This window comes from Lissotriton helveticus, assembly GCF_964261635.1.
Source record: "Lissotriton helveticus chromosome 1_1 unlocalized genomic scaffold, aLisHel1.1 SUPER_1_unloc_63, whole genome shotgun sequence".
NCBI classification, from domain to species: Eukaryota; Metazoa; Chordata; class Amphibia; order Caudata; family Salamandridae; genus Lissotriton; species Lissotriton helveticus.
Genome location: NW_027611707.1, coordinates 1,269,536 through 1,291,978, shown reverse-complemented (window position 1 = coordinate 1,291,978; position 22,443 = coordinate 1,269,536). Strand labels below are relative to the sequence as shown.

General features: G+C 46.2%; 1 protein-coding gene across 1 annotated transcript in view; it reads left to right on the top strand.

The window, feature by feature from the left end:
- The window catches only part of LOC144806331 (uncharacterized), a 438,966-nt gene that overhangs the window by 11,339 nt on the left and 405,184 nt on the right, over nucleotides 1-22,443 (top strand). The window contains exons 2-3 of the mRNA XM_078672719.1: nucleotides 1,581-1,699; nucleotides 17,490-17,540. The gene's annotated coding sequence lies outside the window, so the exon portion shown is untranslated. The remainder of the gene's footprint in view (nucleotides 1-1,580; nucleotides 1,700-17,489; nucleotides 17,541-22,443) is intronic.

The following is a 22,443-nucleotide window of genomic DNA, read 5'->3' as shown; positions in this document are numbered from 1 at the left end:
AGCAAGGGGTTTCACACACTCAAGGACTGAACTCCAGGCCAATTGTTTTTATATCAAAAGATATAGTTGTTTTATTTTTAGAACCAACAGGTATAAAAATATACTTTTCTCGATATGTGTTCTCTCATGTAATTACTTTGCAAAGAGGCAATAAACTTGGTAGACACAATAGGTACAGGGGTTGCAGTAGGCACCACAATTCTAAATACAATTTAGCATTGAGCTCAATGGGTTTTTCTACATAAATGCAGCTAATAACTTTATCGATTACTTTTGTAATCCCAGGACTGGATCCTAGATTCAGTCTTGGGGTCTAAGCTGGAAACAGTTTAGCAAAAACGATTTGGCTATTGCAATGATTTTGAAGAAATATAAAGCTATTTAAAAAGTTTACACGTAGAAAACTTTCAATGAAAATCTGGCAATGTTATCCAATGGGAGTAAAATCAAGTTACTTTTGTAATCCAGTACTGGGCTCCTAGGTACAGCACTGGGGTCTCAACTTCAAACAGGTAAGTAATTAAGTTTCAGTATTCGGTATGATTTCTAAAGAATATTTCAAGTTTTCAAAAGTAGACACTTAGAAGAAATTTAACAGAAAAGCACACAATGGAGTCCTATGGCGAAAATTCAAGTTACTAGTAACCCCGGCTGGGATTACTTCTGCGGTTCAGTACTGGGCTACAAGATGCAGTACTGGCTTCTCTCCTGAGCACAGGTGAGTACATCGGAATTCGGAATGCAGTTGATTTTATGGGAATATTTTAAGTTTCCAAAACTTCACACTTAGAAAATTTCTCGAGTCAACCCAGTCTATGTTATCCAATGGCAGGTAAGTTAGTTACCGGTTTCCAGGTGAGTACTCGACTGGTGAGGTTAGGGTTCTGGGCATTGACTCGGGGGTCCACCAGGGTCAGGTAGGTTCAGTTGGTTCACCCGCAGCGGCACAGGGGCGGCCGGGTGCAGGGGTAGTTAGGCTACCTCAGGTTGGTGGCTTCTGACTAGAAGGCCACGCGACTGTGGGAGCTGGGCTCCTGGTCACTTGCTCAGGGCAAATGGGGAAGTAGGATAGGGTACAGGTTGCACTGTCAGGGGCACTCGGGCAGCTGGGTGCTTTTGTTCCAAAAACTCATGTTCTTGATTGTTCATGTTTGTCAGTAGTTAATTAAACACGCCCAGGGGTTTTATCTCTTCAGTGACACAAGCTGCAAAAAAGGTTTCTTTGTCAGTGCAACAAAATATGAATGGCCGACGAGCCTCTGTCTGTCAAAGAATGGAAGGGCTGGGGAACTGTCAGTCATCTCACTGCTAAGCAGAGCAGTGTCATGCTTCACCCTCCGTCAGGCCTCTGATTTTAACCAACATTGCTTAGAACACTGGGACTTTAGAGCCCACCCTTTTAATGAGAAAAACAAAACTACAAGTCCCATAGGCAATAGTGGTGGAGTGTGTCACACATGACCTGGCGCAACATCCGATTCAGCATATCCAGTTCCATTTTGACACAATATTGAATTTATATCCGTTGTTTTTATGGCAATGAGTCAACAGAATACTAAAAACGTGTCTTTTATTTTCAGGGTCAATTAAGTAATCGTCTCCAGCTTGGAAGCTCAGTTAATTCTTCAGTATTTGTCATTGATCTCCACGTGTGGCTGGTTTGGGTCTGCCCCTGCTTCATTCCCAATAACTCGCACAGGTAAGGAGCTTGTAGCAGCAACATGATAACCCCATACTCGTCTGTAAGAAGTGCGCTCTGAGGCAGGTATTCGATCATTTTTGTGAAACAAGCAAGCACCAATATTTACTATGTACATTTGTTAAAATAAAACACAATCAAATCACAGTATACTGTTCCAGAGGTTCAGTCCCAGAGACATTATCTGTAACTGAACGCAGTCACCCTAGGAAGCATGTGCTTTTAAGTCAAGTTGCGTTCACTCACCTGAAGGTGACATGCTTCATCATTGGGCAATACTCCTCACCAGGCCGGCGCTACAATGCCTGGTGGGCACCACAAGAGGGCACTTTGTCGGAGATCTTTTATTAAGTACGCCGGAGGAGCATAGTACAACAGAGGATGTTTGTGTCATAAGATGTGAGATTGGTGAAGTCTGAATATAAGATCAACTATCAGCCAGTTGCCGCAATATAGTTAATGTGATCATCCTGGTCCATGTTGAGATTAAAAACAGTGGCAGTTAAATTGAGGAACTACTTGCCCCTATCACTGTGTGAAAGTGTCGATCACCTATGGACCTGCTGGTAAGCTGGGGTCTATACTTCAGTTAAACATTTTCATGCCTTGTGTAGTCATGGAGCAATCTGTTGGCATTTCATCAACACCAAATATGGGAAAACAGGTAAATGTGACCTAATCTTCTCCACAGCATGAGGAGCTCTGTAACTCAAAGCCCTGCACTGTGCATAGGTGATAAGGTGCCTATTAACATCTTACTGCCACAGGTGAGCGCTGTCTTACAGGGTGCACTAGATACGGTAACCCTCTTAAACTTCAGGACATATTGACTTATCCAATAGCAAGGACGCCGCATCAGAGGGAAACTGGTTTGAAAAGCACATGCTTCCTAGGGTGCCTGCGTTCAGTTAGAGGTAATGTCTATGGGACTGAACCTCCAGAACAGTATACTGTGAGTTGATGTATATGAAGAATGTTTATACTGGACTGTCATTTTCCTGGACTTTTCATGTGATATGTAAAATAAAACACAACACACCAACAAATCTATCATACATTTAATGCAAAATTAGCAAAAGGCAGGGGGTCCTGATGTTACCTGAGCCCAGGCGTTGCCTGTTAAACATATGGGAACCAAATGACCTTACACGTTCAGGGCAGAGTTGGGCTACAATGGGTATGATGGTGGCCAAGAGAAATATAGCACAGAGGTGAGGAAGAGCAGAAAGACCTGCTCTAACAGCATGGAGTAACGACATGGACGCAGCCATGATTGCGGAGAGGGTGGTGTTCAGTAGCAGGGGTTGTCCAAGAAAATGGACCAAAATTTGGGGGGTGTGGAACAAATACAGAGGAAATATTTGAGAGCCGCTACCGGACCAAGATGACAGCAGTACGGATTCAGAAGAAGACTGAGGTCCATAGTATAACTGTACAAAGTTCACTCCCGAATGCTATAAAAATGTACACTTCTGAATTTATCTTAATAGAAAATGTCTCTGATGGTAAGATACAATGCTCAGCTATATGTTTGTGCTTGAAACGGTTACACTGTGCTAACAGACAAAAACTAATTCAATTTTTGTTTGCAAAAGGCCAAGTAAACTAACAAGTGACAATTATCTTTGCAATGGACGAGAGCATCCACCTTAAAGCAAGTTGGAGTATATAATGCTAATGCTACACAATGTATTTTTTATAAACTTTTCTCCTAATACAAGTCAGTGAAACATGAACACATGATAGAAACAGTTACTGAAACAACACTAATGAGTAGGAGGCAGGATCTTCTCTCGAGTGGATTGTGAGGAGTCTGTGAGGTGCAGATAAAAGATAAAATGACAAGCTGCAGAATTCACTGTTTTCTAGAAATAACACTTCTGTTTGTCAATATTCAATTTACTACAAGATGCAGGAAAGTGTGCAGATGGACATACCTAAATAAAATGGTTCTGGGCCCTAATAGAATCATGTAACTTTGCAGGCATATTAAGGCGAACACTCACATCAAATTAATATAAGAATATTGTGTAATTTGGTAATGTAATATATCAATGCACGTTATAAATTTCATGTATAAACAATTATCGGTATTAAAGAAACCAGTATATCCAGTTATGCTTTCTCAATTCCTTCTTCCTAGAGGCCACCACTGCTGCTATCCAGCTGTATTCAGCAGTGTCACCTGTGACCTGGAATCCTGCACTTAATCAATACCAAAGGTCGTCAATGCTTCTAGCCAACTCTGGTCACTGGTGCCACTCGCACCCACACCACCCTTGGACCTGTTATTCTTTTAGCTAGCTCCAGTCAGTAGTGGCCCCTTTGACCTGTATGTAAGCCTACTAGCCAGCTCCTGTTAGTACTGGACACTGGGACCTGTTATCATTCTAGCCAACTTGAGTCATTAGTAGCACCTTGGGACTAGTGATCATACTAACCAGCTTCAGTCAGTATTGGCCCCCTGAGACCTATTATCCTGCTAAGTAATTCCAGTCAGTAGTGACCCCTGTACCTTAAATCCTGCAAATATTCAAAACCAGAGGTTAACTCTACTGCCAACCAATTCCAGTCAATATTGACCTGTATTGTTACCCTGCTTGTAATAAATAACAGAGGCGAGCGTTGTTGCTAGCCAGCTCCAGTCACCAGTGCCCATCACATATTATCCTCAATAGGATCAATGCCCAAGGCCTGTGCAGCTGCTAACCTGCCCTAGTCAGTAGTGACCTCCCAGACTTGTTATTCTGCATATAATCAGCAAGGCTTTGGCCCTAATAACACTCACCCCACGTCCTTATGGTATATTAGCAACGTAATTCATTTACATCATACGGTAGGTACCGCACTATTTCACACAATCCCAAAAACAAAGAAAATCAAAATTTGTCTAACCATTCAGCACTCCACCTTGTCAAAAATGACCAAATCACACCAAGAACTATAGCCTGCCACATCACATGGCACACTCAGCCACAACATGACAAGATACCACGGCAGGGATTTGGGGCCATTAATCCTCTGTTCGAGGCATGTATGCTGTAGATGCACACGCTTTGCATACTCCTGCCATCTTGTGTTGGGTCTGGATGTTTGCAAGTTGTTTTTCTATGAAGAAGTCTTTCCAATCACGAGGAAAGGTGACTCTACCTTTCGGTGATAGTGGGCATGGACATCGACTCCATTGTTAGATTGTTTTTTACCCCAAATTGGTTCGGATGTGTATTGCTGCGCTCCGAAACCGCTCTTTGGGTTTCCCGCAGTCAACTCTACCCTCAACTGTATTGTTTCAGTACCCGTTTTCCTGTTCTCCGTGTTTCAAATAGATCAACAAACTCTCCATGTTCGATAGAAAACCTCATGGGCAACCGTCGGGCCTTGCTGCTTAGGGCCAGTCAACTGCAAATGGAACGGACTCCATTCCATTTCTGTCCTGGGTGCCACGCCAAGTACCCTCGCAAAACATACATCAAGTTTGTAAATTGTGCCTCTCTCCAGCGCACAAGGAGAAAGACTGCGACGCTTGTAAGTCGTTTCGGTCCAAGAGGACTCTAGCTGATCATCAGGCTCGACGGCGAGAGAGTCAGCATCAGAGCATTCAACACACTCTGGATATCTTCTGGGAAGAATCTGACCAAGACGAGATAGAAGCGTCTGCCGTAGAAGAAGATGCCCATCTCTATGCCAGTATGGTACAAAAGGGGGTGGTGATGAACGGAACATCTGAACCAATCAAACACTCACCCCCAGTCAACTGATCTGGGTTTAATCCATCACCGTTCTTTAGCCCTCTCTGCCACCCCAGTTCAGACATGGCCATATGCAAATCAGTCTGACCCTGTGCCTCATGGGAACAGTCCAGCCCGAACTGCCAAGCCATGCCTTCCCTGGACCGGAAACAAGCTTCGGAGGACCGGTTTCTGGCATTCTAGCCGTCTTCAGCCCAGCTTGTTTGCATCCAGTGGCAAAGTGAGCAAGGGACTCACGTCTGAGCATACCCTGCCAACATATGGTGAACAAAAGTCTTGTGGGAAATTCTGGCTTCATTCCGAAGACCCCAACAAAAAGTGTATCTACTGCCTCCACCCTGAACATCAGGTGAGAGATTGTAAAATCTGCAGGACTTTTCCTCAAAAGACTTTAAGAGACGGAGAGGGAGGTCAACTTCTGTGGTTACAGAAACTCAAGACTAAGGATATCGGATGTTGAGAGTGATTCCTCTCTCAGGACTGTCATCTCTAAGAAGAAGGCTTGTGAGGCGGAGATGATATCTGCTAAGGCTAAGGTGCTCAAAAAGACCACACCTCTACTCATGAAGGCCAGACTTCTTCCTCAAAAAGGGCTCCTGTTCCTTCTAAGTGACTACTTATGCCCTCTACGCCTCCGAAATCTAAGTTTCAGACGTCTAAGTCTCTTCCTGAGACGAATTTGCCTAAAAAATGGGTTCCTCATCGACGATGATTTCCGTCGCCACTGCTACAACGAAGACTTCCACCTTCTCTTCTCCTCAACCTACAATGATTATGTTGTCAGCGTCCTCTCCGTCGACATTTGTCATGGTGTCGGTGAAGCCTCGCTCGTCTGCCACCTCCTTCACTTCGTCATCGACAAAAAAGAGGTCTGTCTCTGGTCAGTCGTCGACGGATGCCTTCTCGTCGACGAGACGGTCGATGGCTCTCAAGGATCCACCTGCTTCGTCGACGGTTGCCTCGTCGACAGCACAGAAGCTTTTCCTTATGGAACTTCAACCCCTCTCTTCGTCGTCGACCGCTGAGTCGGTGGCGGCATCCTTGGTTCCACCTTCAGCTTTGATGTCTCTAGTCCCCTTGAAATCTTCAGCAACACTTTTGCCGCCTTCAGGAACGTCGGATGTTTCCTTTCTTCAACGTAGGAACTCTTCTTTGGATCTATTGCCGATTCAACCATCTCCAAATCTTTCTGTGGAGCTTTTTGACTATGGGGCTAATGAGGAGGTTTCGGAAGAGAATGACCGGTTCCGTGCTGCTTGTACTCCTTCTGAGCTTCTCATCAAATGACAAGATATTGATGATGACCAAGGATATGATTATTACCCTGAGCCAATACTCAACCACCACTTGTGAGCCAACTGTGCAGATGCCCATGTCTCTCATCTCTAATTTGCAACATGTGCTTGATGACTACTACTGCCGATTTCCTCCCTGGGAGTCGGCCTCATCTGTCCCACAGATGCCTCTTCCTCTGCCTTCATCGATCATCAGGCCGCCACCTCCGGTGGCATCGATGTCTCATCTCCCTGAGGACGCACACACAACTGACGATGACAGCGAAGAAGGGGAGTGGGTGATAGATCCCTCCTTACTGAGTGGGACAATTATTAAATTCAGACTGCGTCATCTACTGACAAAACTGAAGAGCCGACCTGGCACACATCACTTTGTGCCATTCCCATGAACACTGCTCTAGGGATGTCTTACGCATATCTCGGGCAGTGAGTTAAAATTCACAGATTTATATATTGCGGCTCATCACCCGTGATGATTTCTAGATGCTGTCTATGGTCACGGGGTGATAAAGTGATTTGCCCAGAATCACAGAAAGTTGCACTGAAGCAGAGACTCAAACCCGTATCCCCAGTTCCCAAGTCAGGGGAGTGTGCCTGCGCACTCTGTGGCTGAGAACAATGCCTTTCCTGGGTGGAGGTGTTCACTTCTCCCCTGGACAGGAAGAGCCATCCGTGGTGGCGAGCTTCAAAGGTCTTGCCCCCTTTGTAATGCGACCCCAGCCTCTCCTGTTCGAAGGAGCGGGCCTCCGTCGCGTCCTCACCCCCTTTTTGGCGGCAGAACAGGTGGGAAACCTTTGATAGAATAGGAGATGTGCCCCCCCTCTGTCAACTCCAGCCCTCGGGTGCTGGAGGCTAGGTCAAGTACACTTTTCAGTGCCCACCATCTTGAAGATGGTGGGGCATGTTCAGTTATGGCTAGGACTGTGGCCTCCTCTCACACAAGGTGGGCATGTTAGAGGACCTAGACACCCAGGCAAAGGGCCCATTGGACACTACTTGTCACTTTCTTGCATCGCCCTTAAATCAAGTTTTCAGGTGGCATCCCCAGTCCCTGAACTTCAGTTCCTGACCACCTAGTTCCCCTAAGCCGCTGTTACCTACTTGTAAGGAGCCTCTGTCCGATTGCCCCAGACCCCCTTCATTTGTATTGGGTTTCCAACCTTGAACTTGCACCTGCACCCGGGCTCCCACGTGCCGTTGGTGGTGTACTGTTGGTTCTGAAGTGAACCTTGTCCAATACTGACCTTAACTTATGAAGAATGGCCTTGTAAGTAGATGTTGGCTATACGTTTGTTGAATATTTTCTTCACCCCATAGGTTAACATTGCAAAGTCTGAAAATTGCACTAATTGTCCACTTTTTATATTGACCAGAATTTCTATAGCAAAACTTATTTACTCAAGATGAAATTCTGTGGTTCCGCAAAATAAATCTAACCAAGTGTCATTTTATAAATTGATCTTATATCCTGAATAATCTCTAAATATGATAAAAATGTGTAGGATTCATTCACTCGAGAAGGCTGATTACGTGTCTTACAGCAAAACGTCAGCGTAGGGGGAGATTCTCTCATCCCACTCCTGATCAACTGGAATACCCCATATGAGAGGTCCTGGCGAACCCACGCACGTGAGAAGAACATAGGAGACAAGGAACATCCCTGTCGGACGGCAAAGACTCGGGAGACTGTTTTATTGGCGCGCATGCGCGCTAGAGGGGCCACATACAAGAGCTTGACAGCAGCGCCACTGGTTCAGCAAAGGATTCCCCTGTTGCATGTGGTATGCCATTAATGTGTCGGAGATATAAGCGCGTTCCCTGGTGTGGCATAAATCCCGATTGATCAGGATGAACCACTGTTGCAATTACTGTCCGCAGGCAGATCGCCAGAGCCTACGCAAGGACCTTAGTCTCAAAATTAAGCAGGGAGATAGGTCTATAAGACCCACACTCAGTTGCTGCTTCATCGTTTTTTGGGATGAACACCACCTCAGACATTCTTTGGTCCTCTGGGAGACACCCTTATTTTCAGGCAGTCTGAAACCTCCTCTGGAGGCACTCCCTGCTTTTATCCATCATGCTTTTATATAATTCTATGGGGAGCTCATTAGGCCCCGTCGCGTGCCCTGTTTGCAAGGTTACTATTGTTTTATTTATTTAGTCTACTGTCAGGTCTTGGTCTAGTGCATCTCGGTCCTCATTCGTTAGCATTGGCAGGGTCAGGTCTTTCAGGAAGTCTCTCCCAGTATTTCCGTCCCCTTGTTGTCAGTGTCCTCAAGGATCACTGGCTTGAATTCATCCTATAGCACGCAAGCTGATTCAACAGGCCGCCCGTTCACCTTAAAATAGAAGTCTGCTCCATCTCTCATACGAGCTTTGAACATCTTGTCGGGCACAGAGGAGGGAGTCGAGGGGGGGGCGGGCGTCGACAGAGTGCGAGGAGAGGTGAGGCGGGGGCAGCAGGCGGGCGGCGGCGCGGGGCTGGGAAAGTGAGGTGCAAGGAGGGGGGCTGGGAGAGTGAGGCGCAAGGAGGGGGGCTGGGAGAGTGAGGCGCAAGGACAGGGGCGGTGGGGGCTGGGAGAGTGAGGCGCAAGGAGGGGGGTGCGCGCGTCGAGGGTGCGATGCAAGGAATGTTAAGAGCGGGCAGGAGAGCAGCATCGACAGAGGGCACAGAGGAAGGTTCTAGACGAACATTGACAGTAGGGAGGCAATCCCCTTATGTTATTCAACAAGAGGGGGACAGAAGGGCTTTTGGAAGGTCCAGCATACATGCCCAGGCCATCACTAGAGAAGAGGGGACGCAGTTCCTTAGGTGGGTCAAGAGAAGTAAAGAGAGATAAACAATGTGTATTGTCACAAGGAGAAATGGCAGTCCTAAAATAATCGTCGGGAGGGGAATTCCTCCTTTCGGAACTAGGGCCCTCACACCCCCAGCCAGCTAGGTGCCATGCTCCATCATTTGGGCCTGCTCCTCGTTGGGCCGGCGCTGCAATACCTGACGGGCACCCAAAGAGGGGCTCTTTGGCAGAGATCTTTTGTTCTTTGGCGTTTGGTACAGTGGAGGTAAGTGACCTATAATGTGTAGATGAGATGTAATGGTAAGTGATTCAAACAGGTTGGGTAGTCCAAAGACTGACTTTTATTCAGGTTGGCTCACCACCTGGTTAAAAGGAAGAGTGACGACTCTGAATTAATGGTTCGGGATAACTGCGCTCTACTCCTGAGGGGTCGACATGTTTGTTGCCTCATAGTCTGGAGGATCAGTGGCGATTCATCAGGACCTAGTGAAAAACTATCAGTTCGTATGTTACATGCATATTGTGCTGTGTGTTATGTAGTTGGCTCCTCATATGCAATGCATTATTTCGCTCTTCTCATTGAGTCCATAGTCGGTTGTGCCCAGACGTAGGATCGTTTTTACTTCGAAGCGCGATAGTATGGAATTAGTGCAACATCCTTTTACGTGTTTTAGGACTGTCCATTTTATGTCTTGTGTCCCATGTCTTTATTTCTTCGCAATGTCGTACCATGGGTGCATTATGGACTTTGCATTTAATTCTTGATCTGTGTTGAGTGATCCTCTTTTTTACTGCCTGAGTTGTTTTACCTACGTATGCAACCAGTCATAGGCATATTACACAATATATTAAGTTGGTACTATTGTAATTTGTGAATTCTTCATGTATGATACCTTTGCCTCAGTATTCAAATGTATCTCCTTCGATGGTACTCAAGCATGAGATGCAATTTCCACATTGGTGGTGTCCTTTAATGTGAGGTAGTGCTAGAATGGTCTGTATGAAACCTTTGGTCTCTTCACCTGTGTATTAGCACGTACCAGTTTGTCTTCGATGTTTTTGCCGGCTGACAGCTGTCAGGGGCCTCTGTTGGTTGCTGTCTTAATTCACAGAGTTTACCATGGGTTGGGAACAAAAGTCTGATCCAAGGGGTGTACTGAGCCAGATCACTTTTGTTTGCCATGGTGGTACTGTCTGCCACCTGGGATGTATCTGTGAACAAGTTACGGTTAGGTGCTGCACAGATGAGAAGAGTTCCCCGTGGGTCAGTTCAGTATCTCAGGAGAGTGTAGATAGAGGTATCCAACTGAGTTCAAAGGGGCATAGAACTGATGATTGCCTCTGAAGTAGAGGGCCACTGTCCATGTTCTTTCACCTAAGCATGTAATCAGATGTAGTATTCATATATAGGCAATCAACGTAGCATCAGTTTGGTACATTCATGATTAATTTAATGCCTTAGATCCATATTGAAATAGTCTTATTGAGGAACACCAAGTCGCTTATTCTTATTAACCGCATGCGTGCGGCGGTTATTTTTACCCTGTGCGGCTTTTTTCTAAAAGCCGCGTTACATGACGAGCAGAGCTCGTCATGAGCATGCGAGCGGCGCAACTCATGACGAGCTCAGCTCGTCATGAGCATGGAAGGGGTTAAGAGATGCAATATCAATAAGCTGGTAATCGCCATCGCATCCAGTCAGATAAAATCTTGAAAGGATTATTGCCTTTGATAAGTACTAGCGTGTAGTCTCGTCGGGTATGCCGGGTGATTGCCTATATATCTATCCTACATCTGATTACGGAAATAGCACCTTGGTGAGCTTCCCTGCACCTGCTTCACTAATGATTGCTGCTCCTGTGTGGGCATAGGGTAGGCTTCAGTGAGCTCTTACCCCTTCTTCAGCCCTGGTGCCACTGTGCCTGCTGCACTAACAATAGATGTGCCCATGTGCTGTGTAGTGTTCAACCTACAAGGATACAGAACACTAAAAAGGCCTTTGCTGCAACTGTCCAGCTGACCAGTGGCATGGACTGGACTGGTCCCGGCTGTTGGTCCTTGACTGAGCCCATATCAGGCTCTACGTGCTTCCCCTGAGGTCCTGGAAGGCTATAGAAGTGCACTCCTATTATGGAAGAAGACTTAAAGGACTAAAGTCAAAAGGTAAAATCTTTGACCAGCACGAACCTGGTTGGTGTAACAATGGAGTATCATTGGCACCTTGTGATTCTTGGCACTATCGCTATTTGAAGCGTTACATTTCATATCTCAGATTCCGCTTATTGGGTTTTGTCATTTTAGTGTTATTTTGTTCATTACATTTTACATTATTTTTCTATTTCGTTTTTTTATATTTATTGTTTTGCATTTTGACTTTTACTGTTTTGGTTTCTGCATACATATTTTACATATTGTCCTATGTTAAGCCTGCCTGTTCCGTGTCTTAGGTACCAGGGTTTGACTCCAGGTTACTTTTAATGGCGTTGAGAATTCACTCTGACAGGGGTTGTGATTTTTCCTCTTTCACCACAAATAATAATTCAATTTCTTGCAGAAACTAGCAGAGTTTTTAGAAATTATCTGCAAATAGGCAGTTGATAACCTACCAGGGTTGAAGCACTTGGAATATGGGACGAGTATCGTGCGGGAACAGAACCTCTACAAAATTCAGTTTAGAGATAAACCAAGCTTCACGCTTGAACGTCACAACTTTTTAAAACAAATATATTGCAGCTCTTTGCATTTTGACAGCCCCAAGCAAATTTGAGGACAGAGTGGATGTATGTAGCAGAGACGAGTTTGTGTTTAACGGTTTATCTAAGAATTTGCAGGAGAGATTACTGAGCTGCAGGAACCCAACTCTCCCCGAGAGGTGAACATTCCTAAAAGCATAGAGCGCTACACGCTTCCATCTAGAACATTGACCTCTGAGGAGGGCGCATCACCAGTGAGTCTCATTCTTGGGACTGCTCTGGGTTGTTCTGTGAACTCCAGAAACCGAACAAAAAGGAATTGGGCTGAGAAAGCTCATCATGGCAGTTGTTACGAATGAATGAAATTAAATGAAATGTCAACTTATAAAGCGCGGTTGCTGCCCTGGGGCGTCCAAGCGCTAGCGACCAGCTGTAAAATTGCTTAAAAGGCAGAAAAAAGAGTTAGAAAGGAGCATTAAACAGAAAAGTCTTCAGCTGTTTCCGAAAGGTGGAAAGGTTTGTATTGGACCTGAGTTGAAACGGGAGTGAATTCCACAGCTTGGCGGCGTTGTAAATAAACATCCTGCCGCCAGCTCTTGCCTTTTTTATTCTGGGGACTATAGCCTTACATGCCTGGCTAGAACGAAGGATTCTGCTAGGATGATACTGTGTTGCTAGGTCCCGAGTAATGGCCGGTCCCGTGTCCCAAAAAGCTTGGTGGAATATACACATCGCCTTAAAGGCGATTCTTTGTCAGGCTGTGCAGACCAGGTTTGGCTGACAGCCTGCGCGGCAGCTGGAGCACGGTGCGAGCCGCACAATTTTGCACAATCTTGAGCTTGCGCAGTGTATATTCCGGAACGCCAAGATAGAGGACGTTGTTAGAATCCAAGCGGGACTGAATCAAACCCTGAATGGCTACCTGCTTTTCCTCCACCGGCAGAAGAGGAAGAACTTTCTTCAGCATCCTTAGGAGGCCGAAGCAAGTAGCCGCACGTTTTGTGGCCTGAGTGTTAAAAGAAAGGGTCTTGTCTAGCCAAACCCCAAGGCTTTTTATATTGTCCTTGGGTATTGGGGGGGTACCAAGACATGAGGGCCACAAGGGGTTGACAGAAGTAAGGTTAGTGGGACCCAGGAGCATCAGCTCCGTTTTGTCCCCATTCAGCTTAAGGAGAGAGGAAGTCATCCATCCCTTTACCTCCTCTAAGCATATTGCCAGACCACCTGGGGATGGCAAGCCCTGCTCCTGCGCCAAGGAGACCACTAGCTGGGTGTCGTCCGCATAGATGATCTTGATGCCAAACGGACGAACAACCTCAGCCAGTGGTCTCATGTAGATGTTAAAAAGCGCAAGGCTTAAAGAGGAACCCTGCGGGACTCCACACTTCAGTTGCCTGCTTGAGGATACCGAGTCCCCATCAAAAATTTGGAAAGACCTATCACTCAAAAAGGATTTGAACCATAGCCATGCTCCGCCAACTATTCCGACACTCGACAGGCGTCCCAGCAAGATGTCATGGCTGACCGTGTCGAATGCCACGCTTAGATCAAGGAGGATCACTGCCACTGACCCTCCCTGATCCAAGATCTTTCTGGTTGCCTCAGTGACTGCCAGCAGGGCGGTCTCTGTCCCATGTCTGGGTCTAAAGCCCATCTGGGTAGCATCTAAAAGTTGGTTGTTCTCGAGGAAATGCACCAGATGGACGTTGATGTGCCTCTCGAGAACTTTGCTTACCCAAGGGAGCAGAGAGATAGGACGATAACTACTGAAGTCACCGGGTTCCAGATTAGTTTTTTTTAGCAGAGCACGCACCATGGCCTGCTTCCAGGCAGGCGGCACGATACAGGAAGTAATGGAGGCATTTAGAAGGTTCAAGATGGTCGGCAAAATAACCTGAGGTGCCAGCATCATGATTTCTGGGGGTGCTGGATCACACGGAGATCCGGATTTTACTTTGCATGCTATGGAAGCTAAAGATTCAGGGTCTAGTGGCGGAAAGTGATCTAGCGTAATAAGAGATTGGGATGGCATATCCTCCCAGATTGTCTGGTCCTGGGCTATGGGCCGTGGTGCTATAGAGGGGAAAAAAGAATAGATTTGAGTGACTTTCTGAGAAAAGAAATCTGCCAAGTTATTGCAGTGGGCTGTGGATTTGTCCAAGTACATGATAGGGGAGGGAAGTTTGGTCAACTTCTTCACTATTTGGAAGATCTCCTTGGGCTTGGACTTAGCTTGTATAATTTTATCAGCGAAGTATATAGATTGCGCAGATTTGACCTCAGCTTAATAGATTTTAATTGCCTCTCTATATTGGACTTTATCGTCCAGTGCGTAGCCTAAAAGTCAGCGTCTTTCCATTTTCCTACATTGGCGTTTCTTATCCCTAAGGAGCTCTGAGTACCAGGGGGCAGTTTTTTGAGAACGTTTCAATGTAATTTTGCTAAGGGGTAGAGTGGCATCGATGGACTGTGCAATCCAGTCTAAATTCCTGGTTGGTTACACACGGATCCTCATTGTAGGAGGGCTAGCCCATCTCAAGTCTACTGGTCCATAATTCGACTGGTAGTTTGGCCCAGCTTCTAGCCCTCCTTACGATAGATCTAGAAGGTACTGCCTTGGGTATAGTCCAGGTGAGAGGCACCAATAGATGGTCGGTCCAAGGGAGGGGAATTGGCAGTCCCACCGCGATCTCTGTGCAATTACTAAACACAGGGTCCAGCAAGTGGCCTTTAATATGGGTAGGAGCCTTTACTCGTTGGACTAGCTGTAATGCCGCTAGATCATCTATAAGTGACTTAGCAGTATGGTCCAGGGCGACATCAAAATGAAAATTGAGGTCCCCATGCAAAGTAAAGTTAGAGGCGATTCTGGCTCGTTCTGCTAGGACGGTCGGAAGGTGGCTGTGGAACTGTTTAGAGGGTCCCGGGGGGGCGATATACAACAGTACCAGAAAAACAGTTGTTAGGGGAAAATTCCAGACTGAACGCTAGACTCTCGCAGTCTGGAATTGATTCAGGGATGACTCGACAGTGATATTGTTCTTTATATATAATGGCTAGGCCTCCTCCTCTCCCCTCGGGGTGATCCCGCCGCGTAATTTGAAAACCCGGGGGAAGGGCTGTCGCTTTATCGGGGTCAGAGTCCGTCGTAAGCCATGTCTCTGTGAGAAAGACTGTATCTGGCATACGTTCTTCCAACAGAAGGGCGAGTTCTATCTTGTGTTTCGGAAGGGATCTACAGTTCAACAATAGCATGCAATAGTCCTGCTTCGCTTCCTGAGGCTGCATCGGTTTAAGGATCTCTTTAGACCTTGGACAAAACGCTGGTAGCTCTGGGGCATAAAAAAGGGTTCGAACAGCAACCAGGTCCTAAATGCTTCATACTGTGAAGGGATTCCGCGCTATAATACCTGGGTTTTGATGGCTGCGATGAAGGGGGGGGTGGCCCTAAGCCCGGTCCCGGTGCGGACGGGGAAGCGTCATTCTTTTATCCTCAGTGGAGGAGGGCGTGAAGCGTCCTACTGCTGGACCGCTACCCTATTCCTCCCACCAAGATGGCCTCCTAGCCTTCTGGCGTCAGCACCTGAATCGGCTGTACCGGTCAAGGAACGTTTGCGAGGGGCCTCGGTACGACCTAATTCTCCCACCGAGGGGTCAGGGATGAGTGCTGATAAAAATGAGCGATTAAAATATTTATAATGTTTTAAAAATATTTTCAGCAAATCAATTTATTAAATGCCCGTGGGCAACAGGGATAGCATAAAGAGCCCCCGGCTTCCGCCTCAGGGGAGAAAAAAAGCAATTCAGTTACAGGTGTGGGTTTAAGGCACACGTGGGAAGTAATGGGAAATGCCCGGATCAAGGACAGTGTTGCAGTGTTGGGGCATTTTCAAGCAGTATGAGTGTATGCACTACTGCTGCACAATTGATGTTAATGAGGAAGAATGTCCCCAGAGGGAATAACTTAGTTTTAGCCATTGATTCCATAGTTCGTTCCACTTTCGTGCGACAGGTAATGTGTCCCTTGTGTATCATTCATGCTGGTGCGGTGCTGTTAAATGGAATGGCGGATTCAGGACTACCCATCAAGATTTTGTGTGATGTAGCCTTTGATAAAACTAGAGCTGTGAGAAACAGCTGACCAGCTCCAGTATAAATCCCCACACCTTAGGTGAGCAGGATATCGATATATACTGGATTACTTTGTTAGTCTGCTGGAATGATTGGGTAAAAAGATTCACTCAAAAATGTATGTATCTATCAATGGAAGGTAAGGGATGGAATGGCAGAATCAGACTAAGTTGGTTTCGCTATGAGGCCGGTTCCTGATAATCCAGCGGTGTTGAGTGACATGCCTGTATCCAATGTAGATTTTGATGCCAATGACATTAAGAATACTTTACTACAGTCTCCTGATGTTTACCGAGTGGGAGCAGTGAATGGGTTGAGCATTGTATCAAACTTAAAGCTCAGGCAGTACCTCTCATTCATAGAGTGCGCTCTGTTTTTCTGAGGTTACGGAGTGAGCTTACTGAACTCTTACATGATTTATGATACCAATTCCTCTGAATGGTTTCATCAGTTTTTATTGTCCAGAAGAGGTCTGGGGGCATGCATCTTTTAAAGTTCACAGACCACAGCCCTTTGCTTTGAATTCTTAATGGTGTCAGTAAGGCCCCTGTAAGGTTGCTAAGGCTGTTTTTAAAATTACATCTTTGGCATCAAATTAGTACACAGAGACAGACACTACAGGGCTGGCTGCTTATCTAGAAAGCCACTTTTGGGTAGTTTGGTCACGAGGATTTGGATGTTCATGAATGTTTGTGGCAGCGGTGTTAGACGCTGTCCATGATGCTGCTTGTGCTGACCCAGGAGTGGTGCCAGTTCACAAGGACTTCACAGACGGTCTCCCCTGGGACTTGTGCTTAAGTGCTGAGGTGTTTGGGTGTGCTCAAGTTGTGGCAGATCTAACTGTGGCTCTGTATATGTTGTGAGACCCGATTCTTTTGTTCTACTTGGGAAGCTGAGACCATGCTTGTTGAATATTCACCCAATGTGAGTGGTGAGGTCCGCATTGCAGGTCTGCCTGAAGTTATGATGCTGCCGACAGTAGCGTGTCTGCTAAAAGCGATGGCGTGACTGGTGGAACTATAAAGCCAAATAAAAGAAAGTTATCTTCCGACACCACAGTCTTCGTGACTGAGACCAGTAATACTGAAGACTCTGAGACTCACAGCAGTAATTTCTCCTTTCAGAGCGTTATTGCTGCAGATGGAGTGAAGCCCAGAAGTAAGCACATTACTAAGGTACCAACAAAGTTTAATATTTTTCACTTGTATTAACTGTTTCTCTTTTGCAGCATTTGGAAATGCATTTTCTAGTTTTGTTGCTTTTTGTTTCGTTTTTTCTTGTAGGCTGTTACCTTGTTTAAAGGGAATGATGTTGTAGTGTGTGACCTTCATGCTGCAGTTTGCATTTCATTACCATCATTTGTGGCGATCTGTGGTCCTGTTTCTCTGCTCTACTTGTAGTAGCTCCTATCAGACTATGGAATGTTCCCATGAGGCACAGGGTCAGACTGATTTGCATATGGCCATGTCTGAACTGGGGTGGCAGAGTGGGCTAAAGAACGGTGATGCATTAAACCCAGATCTGTTGATTGGGTGTGAGTGTTTGATTGGTTCAGATGCTCCGTCCATCACCACCCCCTTTTGTACCGCTTTGTTCGCCATAAGTTGGCACGGTATGCTCAGACGTTGAGTCCCTTGCTCACTTTGCCACTGGATTCAAGCAAGCCTGGCTGAAGACGGCTGGAATGACAGAAACCGGTCCTAGGAAGCTTGATTCCGGTCCAGGGAAGGCATGGCTTGGCAGTTCGGGCTGGACTGTTCCCATGAGGCACAGGTTCAGACTGATTTGCATATGGCCATGTCTGAACTGGGGTGGCAGAGTGGGCTAAAGAACGGTGATGGATTAAACCCAGATCTGTTGACTGGGTTCGAGTGTTTGATTGGTTCAGATGCTCCATCCATCACCATCCCCTTTTGTACCGCAAGGTCAAAATCAGCCACTGGCTTTCATCAGTAGAAGGCCAATCCCCAGGGATCAGCGTTGAAGTGCCATTTAGATGGGTGCCTTTGCTGTGGTTTGGTCCCTAGAGAAGTTTGGGTCAAACCTGTATGGCTCTCACTTCCAAATTCAAACCTTCCACAGGCCTCTCCGATGGTTAATACAAATGAAAGGTGAAAATCCCAAATGGCTAAAGTAGTCCATCTCCCTACAGGGAATAGACTTTGAAGTGAAACAGAGACCTGGGACTGCCAATGCAGATGGACTTTCCAGGTTGTCCCATTTAGACGATGTTAAATGTTACGTTATGTTAAAAATACTTATAAAGCGCGCACACACCACAAGGTTTCAGGGTGCTGCGGACAAGGGAATCCTGCCGCTAAGTGAATCATTCATAAGCCTGGCGAAAGAGCCAGGTCTTTAAGAGTTTGCAAAATTGAGGATATGATATCATCGATCTAATGTCCTGAGGGAGAGAATTCCGAAATTGAGTGGCCAGAACCGTAAATCTTAGTCCCCCCAATTTCTAGCGTTTAAAGGACGGAGTAGCTAGGGGATTCAAAAGGGATGACCTAAGATCCTGAATGCGGATATGTCTCTGTACCTGAGTAGATACAGAGACTGGGCAGTTGCCATGGGGCGCTTTAAAGAAGAGGCATTCCAACTTGAATGCACCGCGTTCGACTACCAGAAACCAATGTAACTTTTTCATAAGATGGGTGACATACTGCATTCTTGCCTGGCAATAGATTAATTTAGCAGCCTGGTTCGGCACTAGTTGCAGTTTTTTAGATTGATATGCCGGAATGCCAAAGTATGAAGTTAGTGTAGTCAATGTGAGAGATGACTAAGGCAAAAGCAACTTAGGTAAGAGCTTCAGTAGTGAGAAATCTGCTGTTCTCCAATGATGGGGTATCTTTCATAGATTCACATGCTTGAATCATTCCCCGTCGTTGAAGTGGGATTCCCACGGGACATAGAAGAGCAATATAGCAATAACATACCGAAAGCACAGCTAAAAGAGCAATAGGAAGTATTGTAACATGGACGTTAATAGGAAAAAACATGTCACTTTAATAACTTGTCCAAGTTACTAGATATGGTACAAACTCCAGCCAATCAGGCAACAGCACCCTCTGGAACCTTCTCCTCAGAGGCTCAGGCTCTCAGATTTTCTACTGCACGTCTTGTGAAGGGAGTCTCCCTGAGCTCTGCTCAGTAACTCTACCTTTTCCCTTCAGAAACTCTTCAGAATATCTTAACTGCTTTGTCTACTACAAAAAGGTCACTCATCAGACACTGTGAGTCTTGTGGGAAATTCTGGCTTCATTCCGAAGACCCCCACAAAAAGTGTATCTACTTCCTCCACCCTGAACATCAGGTGAGAGATTGTAAAATCTGCAGGACTTTTCTTCAAAAGACTTTAAGAGACAGAGAGGGAGGTCAACTTCTGTGGTTACAGAAACTCAAGACTAAGTATATCAGATGTTGAGAGTGATTCCTCTCTCAGGACTGTCATCTCTAAGAAGAGGGCTTGTGAGACGGAGATGGTATCTGCTAAGGCTAAGCTGCTCAAGAAAGACCACACCTCTTCTCATGAAGACCAGACTTCTTCCTCAAAAAGGGCTCCTGTTCCTTCTAAGGGACTACTCATGCCCTCTACACCTCCGAGATCTAAGTCTCAGGCGTCTAAGTCTCTTCCTGAGACAAATTTGCCTAAAAAATGGGTTCCTCGTCGACGATGATTTCCGTCGCCACTGCTACAACAAGAACTTCCACCTTCTCTTCTCCTCAACGTACAATGATTATGTTGTCGGCGTCCTCTCTGTCGACGTTTGTCATGGTGTCGGTGAAGCCTCGCTCGTCTGCCACCTCCCTCACTTCATCATCGACAAAAAAGAGGTCTGTCTCCGGTCAGTCGTCGACGGATGCCTTCTCGCCGACGAGACGGTCGATGGCTCTCAAGGCTCCACCTGCTTCGTCGACGGTTGCCTCGTCGACGGTTGCCTCGTCGACAGCACAGAAGCTTTTCCTTACGGAACTTCAACCCCTCTCTTCGTCGTCGACCGCTGAGTCGGTGGCGGCATCCTTGGTTCCACCTTCAGCTTTGATGTCTCTAGTCCCCTTGAAATCTTCAGCAACACTTTTGCCACCTTCAGGAACGTCGGATGTTTCCTTACTTCAACGTAGGAACTTTTCTTTGGATCTATTGCCGATTCAACCATCTCCAAATCTTTCTGTGGAGCTTTTTGACTATGGGGCTAATGAGGAGGTTTCGGAAGAGAATGACCGGTTCCGTGCTGCTTGTACTCCTTCTGAGCTTCTCATCAAATGACAAGATATTGATGATGACCAAGGATATGATTATTACCCTGAGCCTAATACTCAACCACCACTTGTGATCCAACTGTGCAGATGCCCATGTCTCTCATCTCTAATTTGCAACATGTGCTTGATGACTACTACCGCCGATTTCCTCCCTGGGAGTCGGCCTCATCTGTCCCACAGATGCCTCTTCCTCTGCCTTCATCGATCATCAGGCCGACCCCTCCGGTGGCATCGATGTCTCATCTCCCTGAGGACGCACACACAACTGACGATGACAGCGAAGAAGGGGAGTGGGTGATAGATCCCTCCTTACTGAGTGGGACAATTATTAAATTCAGACTGCGTCATCTACTGACAAAACTGAAGAGACGACCTGGCACACATCACTTTGTGCCATTCCCATGAACACTACTCTAGGGATGTCTTACACATATCTCGGGCAGTGAGTTAAAATTCACAGATTTATATATTGCGGCTCATCACCCGTGATGATTTCTAGATGCTGTCTATGGTCACAGGCTGATAAAGTGATTTGCCCAGAATCACAGAATGTTGCACTGAAGCAGAGACTCAAACCCGTATCCCCAGTTCCCAAGTCAGGGGAGAGTGCCTGCACACTTTGTGGCTGAGAACAATGCCTTTCCTGGGTGGAGGTGTTCACTTCTCCCCTGGACAGGAAGAGCCATCCGTGGTGGGGAGCTTCAAAGGTCTTGCCCCCTTTGTAATGCGACCCCAGCCTCTCCTGTTCGAAGGAGCGGGCCTCCGTCGCGTCCTCACCCCCTTTTTGGCAGCAGGACAGGTGGGAAACCTTTGATAGAATAGGAGATGTGCCCCCCCTCTGTCAACTCCAGCCCTCGGGTGCTGGAGGCTAGGTCAAGTACACTTTTCAGTGCCCACCATCTTGAAGATGGTGGGACATGTTCAGTTATGGCTAGGACTGTGTCCTCCTCTCACACAAGGTGGGCATGTTAGAGGACCTAGACACCCAGGCAAAGGGCCCATTGGACACTACTTGTCACTTTCTTGTATCGCCCTTAAATCAAGTTTTCAGGTGGCATCCCCAGTCCCTGAACTTCAGTTCCTGACCACCTAGTTCCCCTAAGCCGCTGTTACCTACTTGTAAGGAGCCTCTGTCCGATTGCCCCAGACCCCCTTCATTTGTATTGGGTTTCCAACCTTGAACTTGCACCTGCACCCGGGCGCCCACGTGCCGCTGGTGGTGCACTGTTGGTTCTGAAGTGAACCTTGTCCAATACTGACCTTAACTTATGAAGAATGGCCTTGTAAGTAGATGTTGGCTATACGTTTGTTGAATATTTTCTTCACCCCATAGGTTAACATTGCAAAGTCTGAAAATTGCACTAATTGTCCACTTTTTATATTGACCAGAATTTCTATAGCAAAACTTATTTACTCAAGATGAAATTCTGTGGTTCCGCAAAATAAATCTAACCAAGTGTCATTTTATAAATTGGTCTCAGATTTATTCATTGATAGTGTGTCATGTATTTCCACTGTGTGTACAACAGTGTGTGTCATTTATTGCCACTGTGTGTACAACAAATGCTAAAACTACCCTCGTATACATCTAACTGCTCCCCCACACTACCACAAAACAGCATTAGTATTATCTACTTTAGTCTCTGTAAAATCTCTGGGGATCCACTGGACTCTCTGCACACTATGGGCCAGATGAAGGTAATTTTATTTTACCACTTCTTAAATACCGAATCATACCGATTCGGTATTTAAGAAGTGGTAAAATACCGAATCGGTATTTACTGATTCGGTAAATACCGATTCCAGCAAGGG